Source organism: Natator depressus, chromosome 11 (assembly GCF_965152275.1).
Source record: "Natator depressus isolate rNatDep1 chromosome 11, rNatDep2.hap1, whole genome shotgun sequence".
In the NCBI taxonomy this organism is placed as follows: domain Eukaryota; kingdom Metazoa; phylum Chordata; order Testudines; family Cheloniidae; genus Natator; species Natator depressus.
This window is the reverse complement of record NC_134244.1, coordinates 66,791,607-66,809,481: the sequence shown is the minus strand read 5'-3', so window position 1 is coordinate 66,809,481 and position 17,875 is coordinate 66,791,607. Positions and strand designations below refer to the sequence as shown.

At 39.2% G+C, this 17,875-nt stretch overlaps 1 protein-coding gene across 2 annotated transcripts in view; it reads right to left on the bottom strand.

Moving 5' to 3' along the window:
• Positions 1-17,875, bottom strand: part of SPAG16 (sperm associated antigen 16) — a 711,557-nt gene that overhangs the window by 376,351 nt on the left and 317,331 nt on the right. The gene's annotated exons all lie outside the window — the stretch shown is intronic.

Here is a 17,875-nt window from a genome sequence, read left to right as displayed (position 1 = left end):
AAGTCATCTGGTTTAAGGTAAAGATCTGGGATGAGGGAAGATCATTTGTCTTTTTAAAGGCCATCACATGTAAAGAAATACATATATTTCTCTGTGGAAATTAGAATAATGCTTTTAATCCTAATCTGCAACAATGTTACCTATTTACCTTAGTCTGGTTTTCAACCAATATTTTAGCAGTACTTCATTAGAGGAAGCACATAAACAAGAAAATGGAAATGAAGAACAATGTAAGCTAAGCAAATGAGGAAAAGCAAGATTGCAAAAGCAAGTTATTCTGCTCTGCCGTAGAGAATATAACCCATCCCCAAAGAATCAGAGCATGCATTCTCGCAAAAAATGGTGAGATTGTTCAGAGAGCTTCATAATTAACATTCTGCTGAACTCTCACCATTTTCCAGGTAGAATCAAAATGTTGGATTCCAAAACACGCTTGTTTTGCTGTTGTTGTGTTTTAAATCTCCTAGGGAAGTATCAGCTTTCCACATGCATGTCAATGTACATTTTTTTTTTAAAGGAGGACAGTTCAGATTTTGAAAAGTTTGTGGTTGAGAAATTAGCCAAATTCCATTACCATTTTAATAAACGTTTTGGGGCAGAGATTATTAATTGACTTTATAGTTGTACAGTAACTAACAGCACAGCCCTGACCTGACTGAGGCCTCTACATACCACCACAAGATAAATGTTAAATAATACTTATAGCAATAACTTAGTATTGAAGGTCAAGACTCTGGTTCTGTCTGTACTGCAATGTATATGGAAATTAATGTGAAACCTAACTTTGCCTCTTTGCCCTAACCTGACCTTCTCATATAAAAAGCAGAAAGCCTAGGCAATCCATTCTGGTAATGACATGATAATAATCAAACAGCAGACCCTACACTCGACTCCACTCTCATTGACTTTGCATTGATCAAAAGCTAAATTAAACATTCCCGATTTCCAATTTGTCTCTTATCTGCAATCCTGCTCCCTGTTATCTACAATTTTTCAAAACTAAGTGCTACAGTGCTATTCACCAGTGGAGGCGTACATACTGAGCTTTAGAGGGCAACCACCGCCATTAACAGATGACTATTTGTTATGAAATGTGCTGTTCTACATGCTACCACCAATTTCTCCTTGAAAGAAAGAAGATTCGGAGCTGGCTCCCAAAATTAGGAAAGCAGTTTTGAGACAGAAGAGTCCTGCCCTTCTGATACGGAACCAGGGAAGTCAACAAGCACTACCGGACTCTGGCAACATTCATCAACATTAAGCCAAGAAATAATATGCCTATATGCTGCAGTTGTCAGTGCTCACCTGAATCTTACACTATCACAGTACATAGGGAATAAAATTACTCCACTTGGAGCAATACTGTGCTCTGAGATTAGTCCTTGGTTTTCACATTGAAGGCACATGCAAAAATTGAGTCTCTTTTGGCTGGATTATAAAAACCCAATACTATTTTATGCCCTTAAAAGGTGTTTTCACTGCTTTCCTTTTGTTTAATGTCTTCTCCAATACTGCAGGGCACAGAAACAGCCCCACATTTCAGCAAAATGAACTTGCTCAAATCCTTTTAATGAAAGAGATAAAACTTTTTAGAAGAGGATGGAGAATGTAGCTCTTATGGGAGCCTTTACAAGCCATTATTTCTGACATTTAGTTCCTCAAACCAATAAAGATCTATGTGAAGTTTGTCCTAACAACTGTGCGCATGTACACAACATATGCCTATGAACCTTGCATGTTACAGACACTCATACGCTTCCTCACTTTTTTCAACATTTCTGTGTATCTTTCTTGCAAACAGTTATTAAAAGGAGAGAATTTATGTTTTACTCCATTCCCCCCTCCCTCAATTTTTTGTGCCAGAATATCATTGAATTTCTCTCAACATAAAGACATCTCCACGTTACCTAGTTAGGAATTTCCCCAACTGATAGATCAGAACGGCACTAATCATAATGAGCCAGGGAAAGTATCCATTTGACCTCTTTTAGCACTGAAGAGCTAGTCAGTCTCCTGGTGTGCTGCATGGTTCAATATTAATACTCAGAGCCCTAATCATTTCAGGCTTTCCATAATGGGGCTCAGTTTCTGCCAGCTTCTTTAGTGCCAAGACGCTTTTGGGATGGAAAACCTTTGCATGTAAATTTCCTTACTTGTCGAGACAACGTGGGTGAGGTAATATTTTTTATTGGACCAATGTCTGTTGGTGAGCGAGACAAGCTTTCAAGTTTACAGGACCTGAAGAAGAGCTCTGTGTAAGTTTGAAAGCTTGTCTCTCTCACCAACAGAAATTGGTCTAATAAAAGATATTACCCCCACCTCATCTCTCTAATATCCTGGGACCAACATGGCTACAACAACATTGCCTAGTAGTTATATATGGCATTTTGGCTTTTTCAGTCAGTTTCAGGAAATGGACTGTTACTGCTCCAGTTCTTTCTTTAGGATTAGAACATTAATGTAGACCATCACACACTCTCAGTGAGACAAAAAAAAATCTCAGTGAAAAAGCTCTTTAGAGAGTCTAAAGAAAACCTTTTATGTGCTGACCTCCACTGATATTCTTTTAAAATCTCAAATTGGAGCAGCAGCCATGGTTTCTTTTCTGGGTCAACAACCTTTTTGATTAAGTGTTAAATGGCCCTTCTCATCTCTTTCACATCACAGGATTTCTTTGAAATTTGCTCCTCTAAATTACCATTCAAATTTCTCTCTTTTGCAGGCTGTTATTTTAGGTTACCATTTTCTGAACTACTGCGGGTCTGCTAACTTCTTTAATCTTGTTGTTAGTTGCATCAGCCTATCCTTGCCTCTAGAATTTTATATAGTGTCAAGTATGTGATGCAATTGGCAAATCATTAGGCATCAGATTATTATCAGCTTCAAATCCCACCTTAGATAGAATCTTCCATTTTAGTACAAAAATGCACTTCTTTTATTCTAACTTTGGGGATTTGTTTTCTCTCTTGTAGTACTAATACTAGCAACCATAGTATGGTTTTACAAATCATAAAGCTATATTTAAAGATTTGCTTCTATAGAGCTGGAAAAGAGAACATTAGCACAAATAGGAGAGACAGACAGAAGAGAACATCAGAGGGGAAAAAGAAAATAGGGGAAAAGCAGGAAAAGAAGATAGAGATGGAAAAATATAAGGATAGAAGTGTTTTCTTGTGGTCCCTTTTTATTGTAAACAACTCGTTCCGTTGAAAATGTCTTTTATGGGAGGGTCCCTGTTATTTAATTTACTAAGGAGATGATTTCACCATGTGTATGTGATAGGTATTGTTACATTTTCAGCCTTATGACCTAGGGTTGATTGAGAAACAGGTTGACAGTCTGTTATAACTCACAGGCATTGCTGTCTTGTATCAAAGAATATATTTATTACAACTGTAGGTGCTCTTTTTAAAATACAGAATGGGAGGGCTAATCATCTAACATAATTCATCAAGAATAAGTAAGGTGCAGATGGGCACAAAGAGAAAGTAGAAAGGACAGAGAGAGTATTATTATTATTTGTATTACCGAAGAGTTTGAGTCATGGGACCAAGACCCCATTAAACAAACTCAGAACAAAAAGATGGTCCTCCCTGCCCCAAACAGCTTACAATGTAAGTATAAGACAATAAATAACAGATGGATATAGACAGATGGAGAACTACAAGTAAATAATAAGATAATACTGGTCAGCATGACACGCTATCGTTTCTGCACCCTATCAGCCTTACCAATATCAACTTTTGTGTAGGCATCATGGCAAGGGAGAGTTTTGAGAAGAGATTTGAAGGTAGCTTTGCGCATGTGCACAGGGAGCACCTCCCAAGTGTGTAGGGCAACATGGGAGAAATCACAAAGAAGTGGGCAGTGGTGGCTGGCATTTGGTGCATAAAGCAGAGATGTGGCTGTGGGCCTAAAGGCGAAGTCATTTATCAGGCTGTACAGAAGTCAGCTATTGCCTAGCAGACTCGGGTTTCTCCTAAAACAACTGGGACTGAGGAGGTTGGAATGAGTGAGGGAATCAAAGTTCAAGACAGATGAGAAAGTATAATGAGGCATGGTATGCTTAACTCATTACATGGCAATTGACATGTGCTTCAGGGAGGCTTCAATTTGACCTTCGGAGCTGAGCCCTAAAGAAGCCTTGTGGGAAGATATCTCATTATAGCACAGCCCCTACACTCTAACACATCACATGGGAGCTAGGAAATTGATTTGATGCTGTTGAAATGCCAGGAAGGTAGCGTTGCACGATCCTCACCTCTTTGAGAATGACTCCAAGAGATTGTGTGTGTTGAGTCAGAGTCCAAATGCATGTGTGAACAAATGCACGCACATTGTCTGGATGGAGAAGTTTATGGCTTGCGTTTATACTGAGAGTGACCCAGTAGATTTTTCCTTCTGCAGGTACATTTTCTTGACAATTTCACAAGACTGTGATAATGGATCTATTAAGACAAACAAGAGCTGAATTGGAGTCCCAGTGGGCATGGTGCCCAAATGCTACTTTTGAAAAAGTCTTCTTCAAAGTTTCTATTCTGCTCTGAGAGAATCAAGTCAAAGCCTGTTATGCTTTCCCCAGGAGCTGAAGGTTCAAATAAGGCATCCCTAAGTGGCTACTGCAGTCACATGCAACTTGGTTCACTTCAAGACAGCACAAACACTGAATGTGATTGTGCACAAAAGATGAATGCCATCTCTTGGACATACTTCAGACGCTACTGAAAACCAATGGGATCCTTTCTGATATCTGTGAAAAAATAAACCTTGACACTAAACAGGTACAAGAAACTGAGAATTTCTCTCATGTTCCTCCCCTGCTCCTGAAAAAAAAAAAAAACATTTTAAAAGGTTACTCAATGTTTTTGAAAGAATAAACCTTGAATGTTGCCAAAGGAAAGGCAACACAGATAAAAGCAAAAACTTAGCTGATCAGCCAAGTACCAGGTTCATAAATATAGAGACAAGAATAGCAAACAGCTGTAACTACAGCCCCTCAAATGGCAGCACAGAACGTGAACTCATGGCTGTTAGGTTGGTGAGGATGACCATTATACTATAAGTGAGATCACACGGAAGCTCAGGAATTTGATCTATGGTGGTGCTATCAGAGTTACAGACTGGGAGCAGCAATCCAGGAGTGGTAACACACTACTCGCTTCTGAAGAATTTGAGCAAGAGCTCAAACAGCTGTACTCCCTTGGGTCAAGAGAATCAGAGCTTTAATGACCAGCAAGTGTAGTATAAGAGGATCCATTCAGAACTAATAAAAAAGCAGACTTCTTCTTCTCAGGCACCTATTGAAATATTCAAATGACACAAGTTAGACTATTGGTATTTTCCAACTTAAATTCCCAGGCAGATGGTGGCAAAGTACATTGATATGGGTATATTTTTGCTGATTTGCAAAGTTTCTTTTATTACATGTATTCATGAAGGAAATGTTTTCTTTCTTTCTCTTCTGTTCTGCAAATTCTCACAAACCTAAGTCATGAATACTTAAAAACACAAGAGGGATTTTTCATGCACACTAGGTTATTCTGGGAGGTAGCTTCCCACCCCCCCCTCCGCCCCCCGATTATTTCTGAGAGCTTTGATTGTGCAGAAGTAAATTCACGGTTGAATAAGTCTGTACTTCTGAAAAGACAATGAAAATGCAGCAAGACAGAAAAGGAATTAGCCCATGTGCAAATTTAAGTCTCTGAACGTTGCACTATGTAACTACATAGAGACAGAGGTGGTATTTAGTAATTGGACACAATTTACCTGGTGGTAACCATCAATCAGTTAGGTAGCTTGTTCCACCTGCCTGAACCAGAGTAATATTGGGGAAGCTTGTGTAAGGGTCTCATACTTTGCCTTTATAACTTTCTCTGCAATATGTTCTTTCTCTGGCATTGTCAAAAGCCACTTCAGTTTGTTTTAGAGTAACAGCCGTGTTAGTCTGTATTCACAAAAAGAAAAGGAGTACTTGTGGCACCTTAGAGACTAACCAATTTGTTTGAGCATAAGCTTTCGTGAGCTACAGCTCACTTCATCGGATGTGATGAAGTGAGCTGTAGCTCACGGAAGCTTATGCTCAAACAAATTGGTTAGTCTCTAAGGTGCCACAAGTACTCCTTTTCTTTTTTCAGTTTGTTTTAGACTTTGGAGACAGCTAACACACTACTTATAGCACCGCATGGAGGAAATGTATAACTTTGAAAACTGCTTAGAGAATTTAAAATATAATATGATAAAACAGGGTTTATTTTTAAGTAATTTAACTGGTGGGAAGACTGGTGGGAAGACTCTTGAATGCACTAAATAGATAGCTAGATATATGTGCAGGAAAAAGCCAAGCCGCGGGGGTTGGGGGGCGGGGAAAGAGGGACAGAAAGAAAAAGTTGAGATTTATTTTATTCTCTGATTTTTGGTCTTTGTGTTGATGATGTCCCAAATCAATAGTGCAATAAACTGCACAGTACATAAGAGACCGCAAACACTCGTATTCAGCGGACAGGGCAGAGATTTTGTAATTTCATACATACTTTACAACTTCCTGCAGAGGTTCTATCCCATTATCAGTACATGTTGTTAGTATAAAAGAGAAATAAATGCGGCCAGTTAGCTGAATTTCCATCACAGTATCTGGGTGAAAACCATTAAGACTGAATTCAGGAGAAAATGCTCTGATGCTTTATTAGTGAGTCATCTTTTCCTAAACAAAGCAGTTAGGCACAGCAACATGTCACGAGATCTGAACAAAAGATCAATAGGAGATCTTGCAGTAACTTCAAAATTAACTTATGTTGACATGGTAGTATCGTTTTCGTTCCTCATGCACGGGCACTAGTTTTCAAAGACTGATCACCCTTCCAGCTACTCTCATTGCAGAGTAGTCAATCAGTAACACAAAGAAAAGAAGACAGAAAAAATGGATTTCTTAGCTGCCTGCTTTTTTTTTCTTTAGGATTCTGGATTCTTTACAAATTGATAAGGTTCTCTTTACTCACAGCTAGAGCAAAATGTTGAAGGGAGCTACCAATCAGCTGCTTCTCCAGAATTTATACTTCCCACAGCAGGTGCTAAGATGTGTATTAGTTCAAGTTAACTTCCAAGCAAACCCTTTCAACATTCAGCAATGGAATATTAAAATAATTAAAATTTTGCCTTAGGGATATGAGTAATAACTTTGAAACAAAATACTCCAGCCATTTACAGGAATATAGATGCTTGGCTAAAGATGGGTTGGATCAGTGGCCTTGATTCTGAACTGTGCCTCTCAGGAGGTGCAGCCTGGAACGGTGGACTCAGAACGCAAAGCTGACTTTAAGACACCTTTGTGCCTCCCAAATTTTGGGCTTTCCTGGGGGTCTTCCCTAAGACCACCTTTCATACATTCAAGAATCTCTGATATTTTAAGGGATTAGGAAGATGTCTGGGCCCATATAAACTAGTGCCTGAATTAGTTCAGTGCTCTGGATTATGATTTATACATGGATGGCTGTTTGAAAAAAATAAAATTGTTGACTAAAGTGTCTGACAGTTTTCCCTTTGTCTTAACTTCCTTTTAAGCAATCAGGCATCCATATTCAATGGCTGTGGGTGCTGGTGGTGTGCTGGACCATGGCTGAGGTACTCCGGTTTCATCTGGAGGTGTCAATATGATAACATCAGTATGGGTTTCAAAAAAAACCCCATCGTCTCTGTGTCCAGTATGGTGTAATAAGTATGGAATTTGGCTCATTCTGACCTTCTATTATGTACTTCTCTGGGCTGAAGGGATACTGGATGAAAACATATAGAGGATGTTGTGACCACAGTTGCAGCAGAAGAACGTTGACTGCAGAGTTCATTTATTGGGCTCCCTGAAAATTACAGCAGGCCTTTCTCTGGATCTCTGGGGATGATTCTCATTTACACCAAGAACCCTTTACACCTCTGGCAGCGTAAAGCGGCTTTTAGAGTGGACATGTTACATTTACACTGATTTTAAGATCTCTTTTATATTACCAGGGGCCTTAGTGTAAATGAGAATCAGGTCCTCTATGTATCTTGGCCTGAAATAAATAAGATGAAATTCAATAAAGTTAGCTGCAAAGTGCTTCTCTTGGGAAGGAAAAATCAAATGCACAACTACAAAATTGGGAATAATGGGCTAGGTGGTGTTAGGCCTGGAAAGGATCTGGGGGTTATAGTGGATCCCAAATTGAATTATGAGTCAACAATGTGATACAGTTGTGAAAATGGCTAATATCATTGTGGGGTGTATTAATAGGAATGTAGTATGTCAATCACAGGAGGTAATGGCCTGCTGTACTTGGCACTGGTGAGGCCTCAGCTACAGTACTGTGTCCAGTTCTGGGCACCACACTTTAGGAAAGATGCAGAGAAATTGGCAAGAGTCCAGAGAAGAGCAACAAAAATGATAAAAGGTTTAGAAAACCTGACCTATGAGGAACGGTTAAAAACACTGGGCATGTTTCGTCTTGAGAAAAGACGACTGAGGGGGGACCTGACAACAGTGTTCAAATATGTTAAGGGCTGTTATAAAGAGGACAGCGATCAATTGTTCTCCATGCCCAGTGAAGGTAGGACAAGAAGTAATGGGCTTAATCTGCAGCAAGGATGATTTAGGTTAGATATAAGGAAAATCTTTCTAACTATAAGGATAGTTGAGTTGTGGAATCCTCATCACTGGAGGTTTTTAAGAACAGGTTGGACAAACACCTGCCAGGGATGGTCCTTCCTCAGTGCATGGAGCTGGACTTGATGACCTCTTGAAGTCCCTGACAGCCCTACATTTCTATGATTCTGTGATAATAAAGTACATGCAATTTTAGGGTTTACCACTATGACAAAGACCCTTAAGCACCGTTCTCCTGGTTTTAGAATATCAACCTTTCATAGTAATTTCTTTCTAATTTATTATTTCCTATGTATGAAAATAGCCAAAGTATTTCAATCACTTCACTAACAAAATAGGATTCTTTCAAAAACCTGTATAAAATTTACCCTAGCAAACTGTTATTTGGTGCAGATTTTTCCACACTATCGAATCTAAATTTCCACAACACAATCCTATAAGAATGAGCTTGTCACACTGGTGAGAAATTAATTCTTCAGGGAATAGAGCCACTGGCCACATGTTCAAGCACACTGTTCATTTATGCAATTTATGGGAAATGGCTTCAAATAAAAAAAAGAAAATCTATTTTCATTCCCGGCAAACCAAACAAATAGTACGGTTTTAGCAACAGTAATCTGATCAAGCCTAAGTGAGAAGAAACACTGGGGGAAAATGAGAGCAGGAATGAAGTTACCAAAAAAAAAGGCATTTTGTACATAAAAATGAAAGTCCTTGCTATACGCCTACAGATATACACAAGCACCATATTTTGGGGGCAGATTCGCTTCTATACTCTAAGTGCTTTGTGCTGCTCTGATGATACAATACATCTGTAAACCCAACCTAGTCAGCTGGTGGAGCTGTGCTTATGCCGCTTTGCCACAGCTGTGTGATGCAACCAGAACCCCAAATGGATGGGTGATTGTGGCCCATATCCACTGTTGCCGACTCTCACGATTTTATCAGGAGTCTAATGATGATTGGTGGTTTTGTTACAGCACCAGCTTATAGCCTCTTTTTTAAAACACAAATTCGTAGCCCTCATCGTGGTATAGAGAAAAGCTTGAAAACATGACTCTAAAGGCTCAAAAAACAGAAGACAAATAAAATGAACTCAAGGTTTTTTTGGAGTACTGACATAATTTTTGAATGCTTAGCACTGGCAATACTCATCATCATCAAGGTCAATCCCAAAGGGACATAGCCTCCTTCCAGATTGAGTGCCATTGGCAATACTGTGTAGCATTATTTATGGATTCATAAGAATGGCCATACTGGGTCAGACTAATGGTGTAGCTAGCCCACTATCCTGTTTTTCAATAGTGGCCAAGGCCAGATGCTTCAGAAGGAATGAAGAGAACAGGGCAATTATTGAGTGATCCATCCCCAGTTGTCCAGTCCCAGTTTGTGGCAGTCGGAGGTTACTAACATGCAGAACATGGGACTGCGTCCATGACAATCTTAGCTAATAACCAATGAGGGACCTATCCTCCATGAATTTGTCTAATTCTTTTTTTTTCAACCCAGTTACACTTTTGGCCTTTTCAAAGACCCCTAGCAAGAAGTTCCACAGGTTGACTATGCATTGTGTAGAGAAGTACTTCCTTATGTTTGTTTTAAACACAGTATTTAGTCAGCCAAAGTTCATCACATTGTGTCTCTTCCTTAAAAAATGATCTGTTTCATCATCAGAACATGAGTATTGAAATGATTAATTCAGATTAAAATGTATATGGTCAGACTCAGCAGTCATTTAGTTTGAATTATGCAAAGTGGCATTTCAGTGCTGAGTACAGTAAGGATTTTTAATATACATCCTTACTTTAAGTTTTAAATCTAATTAATGTTACCAATGCAAGAGCTAGTCAAAGCTCCCAACTATGCTACAATTTTCACCTGAATTAATTAAAAGAAAACCATGCCCATCAAATCTTGATCCTCCAAAAGTGAAATGAGATAAATGTTACAGTAATAGTTACATGAGAAGTTTTATTTAAAGAATATTGAGTTCAAACACAGATGACATACTCTCTGGGTTATTTAGCTTATGCCCCTAATCTGCCAGAGTATTTCAGGTATAAAAAATAACAAAGTGCTTCTTAAGGTTATCTACAAAATACCTTCTCTTTTTAAGGTCAGATAAAGAAAAAAAGAGATTCTGTATCTCTTTACTCAACTGGAAAAAATGGTTACATTATTTATTAAGGGTCTCAAACCCTTTTTCACAGGAAGTCAATGGAACTACTTGCATCAGTAATGGTTTGCAGGAACAGGCCTTTTAAAGAGGGGATTGTTTCCATTTTGCAGGGCTCTTGTACTTTCCATCCTTCCTTCAAAACCAGATTATACCTCAAACTTCACAGTGACATCCTTTCATCTGGAAGTGATTTCCTTAGGCTTCAAAAGACATCAGGAAAAAAGAAAAACAAAATTGTCCTCCATTTCTTTCTCTAAAACCTCATTCAACTTTACTGGATATATAATGTAACTGGATATAGTTTTTCTTTAAAAAGTAAAGAATGAAAATTATAACTAAGTTATACAAGAAAAGCACCTGTAAGTAATGAAAGAAATCCGCAGGCTCTGAAATAGGATACTATTTCATTTTCAGCACATATTATGCTAATGTAGAAGTAGGTGCTATAATTTAGCAAGTAGGAAGAGCTTTACATCAATTTGACAGTGTTATTAGCCCTCAGTAGAAGGTGAAAGAAGAGGTAGTTATTGTTGTTGCAAACGAGTTTTTCGTATCTCTCTTCTTCTACCTTTTTAAATCTCACCTTGGGATTATTTTCAAGAAGAGATGTTACTACTTTATATAAATAATACATTTTTCTTACATACTGTGATGTGTTGTTCACATTTTTGTCTAATTCTTTACCTGCAGCCATTCTTAGGCTGATTTCATTAGTAAATTTCTTACCCCAATAGGTAGCACTGCACTGCTTCTAGCAAAAGTGAAAGTGCAGGAGTAGGCTTGACACAAAGGTTTTTCTAATGGTGTCACCTAATCTTGATCTTTCCTCCCAAAACATCTCCATTCTGCATATTCTCTGACACTGTAGAATATACTGCTATCCTCCCTGTTCTGGGCATCCTATGGTTGGGGAGGGAATGGACAGAACACGGGCAGATCATGCTGCACTCCAGCAATCCAAGTGAATCCCAGGCATGTGTCCTCCCTTCCCTAGCACACCTCCACTTCGGGGTCTGAAAGGAGAGAGGCATTCCACTACCCCAGCACCAAGTGCAGAACCCTTTTATGCCAGGGGTATTTCAGAGGTCAGTTCTGTCAGCCCCTTTACACCACTAGAGCAGCCTAAAGTGGTCCACTGGAATGGATAATTGGACCCCACAGCATATATTGTTGAAGCAGAGAATGAGGGAATATCCCATTTTTAAAAACTCAGATATACGGCAGCCTTGGAGCAGAGAGAAATCAAGAGTGAAGGCTGATAAAAATTCCTTGTAAATACATGGGATAGGCAAGCAGGTTTGGGTACAGTAGGAATCAAACCAAATCCACTCTGAGCATTTTCTGAGCTTCACTCCCCCCAAACGTAAAACATTATTTACAATTCTTTCTGTAACTTCTTAGTTTTACCTGTATGTGAGGCTACTGAAATACTATGCAAATACTTTTTTCTTGTATTATTTGAAGCATAACTGAAATAGGAATTAGTGGAAATCTTGACCTACCAAGAGTGGTCATGATAAGTTTGGACACTTTGGTTAAGCTGCATATTTGAACCAAACCTCTGAATCTTTTGAGGTTTTCTCATCACTGTTATGTCCTACAGATTAACACTGTGGCCATTAGGGAAGCTAATTGAGGGCCCAGTTCCACAAAACCCTATTCACACAAATATTTCCCTTGACTACTAACATGAGCATCTGGCCCTAAAAGGAATATATGAAATAAAGTCACCAATTCGAGTATTGGTACATCCTCCAGAATATGAATATTGTATCTGCTAACACTAGCAGAAAATTTAATGTAGGAGATGAGCAAGGGAAACTTCCAATCATAGAGAGCTTAGAGTTTCTTTGTTCCTTCAAGAAAAAGAGACCTTGTCTGCCAAGTAGATTTTTGCAAGCACTCACAGCTCTAATACTGCATATTAATTTCCTCACTGGTATCTGCTGATATGGAAAGAACAGATCAGGAGAAAGCCTTCCTACTGCTGAATGCAGCCAAAAACTTGCTCTAAAGTCTGAAGTATGTAAAAGTTTAAATGGGAATCATAGACTAATTTCCCCACTTTCAGGATAACCAAACTTTCTGTCTAATAGGGAAACTAATCCCACTAACCCTGGCCAATTTGCTTTTAAATGGCAACATTTTCCTTGGAATTGGTGGAGTCCAATTAACTTTGCAATGTAAAGCTTTATACAATTCTAATTTTTTAAGTGTCCTAATAATCTTTAAAAGGCTTGGCAGACTCTTATTTCCTCTAACAGGATCAAAATAATGGGACTTGTTAAAACTTTAAGGTGGAATCTATGATGGATTAGTAATTTATTTTCCCAGGCCCATCTTTGGAGTGATGAAAGAGTCTCTAAAGCATGACTTAAAGGGTTAAAATTTTGCTTGTTTGGGGGACATCCTCAGTTGCTATATATTGTCATAGCTCCGTTGAAGTTAATAGAGATCTGTGGCCCCTTTATTCCCAGGGAAATCAATGGGACTGCTCACATGAACAAGGCAAAGCGCACTTGGCTCAATATACAATAACCAATAAAGAGCTAGACCATTGAAATCTTATGGAATATGTGCTGCCCAACGTGAATAAATGTATGAGAATCTGGGACTAAAATCACTACTCAAATGTGGAAAAAGTCCAGGGACCAGAATATCAGCAACTGTAAATTGGTGTAGCTCCATTGACTTCAATGACCTATGACAATTTATTCCCCCCTGAGGATCTGGCCCCAGAACTAGAATTTGAATTTCTGTTTTCATTTGTTCCTCTGAATTTAAAGTAGTAGCACTGCTACCTCAAGTCTGTTACAGTTAATACAAATTTACTTTTACTTGTTCTGTTAAAAGTGACTATAGCTACTAGTACTGTCATTCAAATCTGCTTTGTCTTTCAAATGTAATTGTAAGTGTGATGCTTTGCCAAATTCTGAACTCTTTCTTTCTCCTTACAAATATGAAATGCATCATCTGAAAGAAACACCTTGCTAGAAGACCAAAAATGGCCTATTGTAATACATCAAATACACATCCTATAGACAGCGGATTCTGAAAATAATTCCACAAAAATGGTGAATCTTGAGCACAAGTTCATTGTTACAGAGGGACTGAGATCATTTACCATGATATGAATATTCTGTCTGACAGAAAGGGTTCACGAGGATCAAAATTAATTTCCTTAATAGGGTCCTGTGATTTAACAGAAATGTTAAAAAGCCACACAGCCTATAATGGATTGATAACAAAAATAGCTAGCTGATTGTTGCTGCTTTACAAATTATAGAGGATGATTGTTATTGTGAAAGATGATACTGCCATTCTGGTCTGACAGTTGAAAGTAAAATCTATCTGCTACGTATTCACTATTGTGGCTTCTGTGTGCAAAAGTAAATACCCTCGCCATGCTCTGAAGAGTGTCCAAGGAATACAATGTTAAGATTTTAAAATGAAACCAATTATTGATGATAACCCAGTTTACTCTAAGATTTTGGAATAAACCTAAAATGCCATTGCTCATAATCCCTGAATGTGTGAATATAGAACAATGTGTTCTTGTATGTTTTATATTATATTTGCTGGAGTCACCTGGAGGCTAACTTCCTCTTGGCTGGCAGTCTTAAAAGAGTTTACAAAAGAAATGACACCTGGATTCTCTTCAGTGGGAGAGAATTTCCTGTTTCCTGTTGCTAAATAACATATTGCTTTCTATACACAGATCACAGCTATTTTAAATTGGTTGTTTAATTCTAGACAGTTTGAAGCAATAATTTTTGTATCCTCTTAACTACGCCGAAAACCCAGCAAAGCACATCTGAGGGAGAAAACAACCATTTTGCCTTAAAATGCTACTAATGAGAGGATTATTACTGATATATCAGTAATGCATTAATGGTATACAGAGCTTCATGACAGGTGAAAAATAGCAAGTGAAAATTAAGCTGCTGGACAATGAGCACACAAAAAAACGACAGACAAGTACAGCACAGGTAACAAAACAAAGGGCTATGCATGGAAGCAACTGCAAGTAAGCCTCATGGAATAGGTGGGAATTAAGAAGTGAAATTTGAAGGAGGAGAGGGAGAGTGATTGATACACATCAATGGAGTGTGCCAGGGCCCAGGGCAACTTGAAGGGAGCATGGAGTAAGAAAAGCAGACAAAGGAAACAGTCAGGAGACCTTTGGATGACACTTAGGAGGAAATGGAGGCAGAGAACACTGCCTGGACAGCTTTGCAAATGAAGATATTCTTACATCCTTCATTGAAGCAGGTGGGAAACAAATGCAGAAATTCATGAAGGAAGGTGACATGAACTGTGTGTGCAAAATAAATATGATCTTGGCAGCAGCATTTAGGATGGATTAGTGCAAAGGGAATGAGAACAAGCAAGGGAAATTTGGAGAGGAGAAGATTGAAATAATGAAAAAGGTAAATTATGAGAGCATGAGCTAGCATTGTGGCAATACGGATGGATTTTAGAAATATTGTAGAAAACAGTAAAAATTTGAGAGCGCCTAACTGGAGATAAAAATGAAAGAGTCAAAGATGAAACCAGGGTTGCAAATGTAGGTGACCGGAAGGGTGGTGGTGGTGTCAACAAAGCCAGAGAAAAGGGGATTTATGGTTGTATACTTTTAGACAGCACGAATATTAACTGACTGCAGAGAATATTGATGGGGGGAAGTGTAGAGGGTTTAAGGGGACAGATAAGGACCTCTGCTTTCGCTATATTAAGTTGTCAGCAAGCCAGCGAGGCAGAAATGTAGCAGAGACAGGCTGAAATACATTTCTGAACAGAGGTAAACAGGTCATGATTTGATAGGTTTTTGAACATCAGCACAGAGATAACACTTGAATGTGTATGAGAAGATGAGGTCACCCAGCGATGAGATGTAGAGGGAGGAAAAGATAAGGCCAAGGAGACCTCAGGGGCTGCCACAGACAGCCGGAGATAAGAGCGGGCGGGATAGCTCAGTGGTTTGAGTATTGGCCTCCTAAACCCGGGGTTGTGAGTTCAATCCTTGAGGGGACCATTTAGGGATCTAGGCCAAAAATTGGGGATTGGTCCTGCTTTGAGCAGAGGGTTAGACTAGATGACCTCCTGAGGTCCCTTCCAACCCTGATATTCTATGATTCTATGATAAACCTTCAAAAGAGATGCTGAAAGAATGGCTGGAGAGGTGGCAGTAGAAGAATAAGGGGCCTGTGCCAAGGATTAAAGCACATGAAGGAGAATTGAGTGAGCAGTGGTATTAAAAGCAGCAGAGAGGTCCAGGAAAATGAACGAGAAGTGAAGGCCCTAACCTTTGACGAAGAAAAGGTCACTGTAGGATAATGGGAACAGTTTAAGTAGCTAGGAGAGGGCAGAAGCCAGACTAGAGTGCACCCAGGAGTGAATTAGAGGAGAGGAAGCCAAAGCAATGGTTTTAAACTGAAAATTCAATTACTTTGGAGATGAGAGAGTAACTGGAGAGACAGCTGAGTTTGAGGGTCAGTGTTTTTCAGGAAGTGGGTTATTGTACTTAGAGGGGAAGGAGTCTGGAGAGGTGGAGCGGGTTAGGGTGGGGACCAAGAGCAGTCAGTATCCAGGAAGGGAGGCAGCGAAAGGGACATATGGAGGGCATGTAGGTGGAGTGTAGATAAGATACCTCAGTTAATTACAAGAGAAAAGAAGGACATGGTGTTGGGAAGGGCCAGGAGGAAATCTCCTTGAAGAAGTCAGTGAGATCCTAAGCGGTGGGCAGGAGAGAAAAAAGAGGGGAGAGGACTTGTAGGTATTTGACTTGACAGGTAGAGCTGGTTTGCAAGGAAGAGGGCAGCGGTGTGGAAGGAAAGAATAAATTAGCAATGAAGGAAAGCTATGCAGTTCTTTCATTTTCACCAGAGATGTGCAGTGGCATGAGAACAAGAGTTCAGGAGGTGGGTGCACAGTATGAGTTACATGGATGGGGTTTAGTGGGATGGATGGTGCATTAGAGAGATACATCAATGATGGAGTTGCTGTTGTTAACTACAGAATCAATGGTGGTAAGTGTGGAAAGGGATGGTAGGAGGAAACTGCACAGAAGGAGGTTGGTGGGTTAGATGTTATGGAGAAGCTAGATAAAAGGGTGGGAGCTGGGTGAAAGTGTGCCGTGTTTAAGAAAACAGAGTTCTCTTTATCTAACCACCACTTTGTTTCCTTAAACACGGCACACTTTCACCCAGCTCCCACCCTTTTATCAATGGAGTGATACCAATTTACACTAGGCAGGAATCGGTTTCTGTATCTCTTGACTTCCTTTCCTGTGCTCTAACCATCTTCCCACATCCAGAGCAGAAAACCATCCTTCCTTCCCTGCTATCAGGCCCACTGTTAGTTACAAAGGTATTCTTCAAGAGACAAAGTTCCTTTGTTCCATACATAGTGGCTTTCCACACCCTGGAGTCAATCTATTTTCTTGTTGTTTAAACAAGATTTATTACGGTAGCTCATCTAATGAACTTTTTAAAAGGAATGTAATACTGCAAACATAAAAGCCCCAATCTTACAGTCCTTCAACACATTCACTTGAATAACTTTTGTACAAATCTTATTCAAAAACCCTTTCATCACATTAGGCCAGACTGTGCCACCCCGATTCAAGTTGAGCAGTGCCTTTACTCCATGAGTAGTCCTATTCTAATTTACAGGTCTACTTGTGGAATAAGGTATTACTCAATGTGACTAGGGGTTATCATAATCTGGCCCATTACTAGGCAGCACAGTCCTTGCATTAATGTATTAATATAGAGAAGAAAGAAAGAAAGAAAAGTTGATTTTTCAGATGACTGATCACTCATGACTATACAATACAAAAAAATACAGATCACTGTGTCCACTCAGGGGCAGTTCAATGAAAAAGTTGTATTTCTGCTTATCAAAAGGAAAAAGATTCATACTAATACTTGAAGAGATAAAACTCTGCCACTATCCCTGCTTGCTGGGTGGCATTTTGACTCCTGTCATTGTCTTTTGAATAAGACATGAAACTGATAGCTTGCATGTCAGCTGATACAGTATAATACTCCACGAGCAAGTTTCTA